The 1,451-nt window shown below is 42.7% G+C and overlaps 1 pseudogene; it reads right to left on the minus strand.

Moving 5' to 3' along the window:
* Window positions 1-472: 472 nt before the first annotated feature.
* Window positions 473-1,134, minus strand: LOC116081565 (annotated as a pseudogene).
* Between the last annotated feature and the right edge of the window lie 317 nt (window positions 1,135-1,451).

Here is a 1,451-nt window from a genome sequence, read left to right on the forward strand (position 1 = left end):
TGTGACTTTCAATGGAAATGTAAGGCAAGGAAACCCCTTTCCTTCCAAGTTGCTTTTTGGTGATGTTTCATTGCAGCAATAGAAACCTGAACTAAGTAAGGTACTGTGGTTAATATCCCTTTGAGGCCTGCTCTTTTATTGAAGGGAAATAGAGGAAGGGATGGATTTGGGGAAGAGAAGTGGTGGGGAGGCGACTGGGGGGTGTTGATGGACAGGAATCTGAGGTTGGGATATATTGCATGGTAGAAGAATTAAAAAGTGTGAATATAAGGAAACTAATAAGTCAACACATAGGAGTGCTGGTTGCTTTGTAAATAAAGTGGGTAGTGGACAAGTTTCCTTGATAAAAATTACCTGAGAGACAAAGGTATATAAAATTTGTAACTTTTTTTTTTGATGATAAGAATTTTTTAGACCTTCAATCAGACCAATGACTCATGGCAATGAATAGATTCAAGTTAAGCTGTTTGGGCTAATGGGTCTTGGGGGGCAACTCAGGCCTTTTGATGTTCTCAGGGGTCTTCCTGACCCTAGGTGTGGGTCATGCTTTATGTCCCATGTCCTGGGAAGTAGTGGGCGCTTTGGTCTTCTCTACTGTCTTAGCCCCCTGAACAACTGTCTCAGTGTGGGCCATGGCTGCCATCTTCCTTTTGGTGAGGGAAGCAACACTATTCTGGATCTTACTAGCCGAGGGCTTTGATTTCTCGCACACATCTTTGGTTTTCCCATGGGCATCTGCTTCTTGACTGCTCCCACTGTGTTTGACCTTCTGGCCTATGTTGGCAGTGAGAGGGGCCCCTGCAGCTTTGTCTGGTTTTAGTGGGTGCCTTTCTGACCTCTTTCAGTTCGCCTTCACTTTCTTAGGCACCATCTCCAATGTGGCTACTGAGCAAGGATAAGCCTTCCTCTTCTGCCCTTTCTCCATCTTGGCCTTGCGAACTTGGTCTTTCTTCAGCAATTCAGATTTCTTGGGGCCTGTCTCCTTGGCACCTGCAGCTCCCCTGCCTACTTTTGGGGAACAGACTTTCTTTTTCTTGGGCTTGGGAACTAGTTTGAAGAGTCACCCTTGACCTTGGAGTTGCCAGGCCTGGTGAGGAGGCCAAGGATGTAACATGATGTAACACACCATGACATACCATGAAGGTTCCAAGATGAGCCGTTTGGGATTTTTTGTTTTGTTTTATTTTGTTTCCTTTGTTGTTGTTGTTTTACTTTTACTTTTACTTTTATTTTTAGTTTTATTTGTGGGTATTACCAGGATGGAATGCAAATAGGAAGGAAGGCAAAGATGAATGACATGAATGAAGAATTAGTAAACATTTAAAAGGATTTTTATATCTGAGTAAAAACTATTTTTAAAAGTAGAATGATAGGTAGGGAGAAAGTGGTCAGCCTTGTCTAGTCCCTGATTTTAGTGGGATTGCTTCAAGTTTCTCTCCATTTAGTTTGAT

The sequence above is a fragment of the Mastomys coucha genome, unplaced genomic scaffold (assembly GCF_008632895.1).
Source record: "Mastomys coucha isolate ucsf_1 unplaced genomic scaffold, UCSF_Mcou_1 pScaffold7, whole genome shotgun sequence".
NCBI classification, from domain to species: Eukaryota; Metazoa; Chordata; class Mammalia; order Rodentia; family Muridae; genus Mastomys; species Mastomys coucha.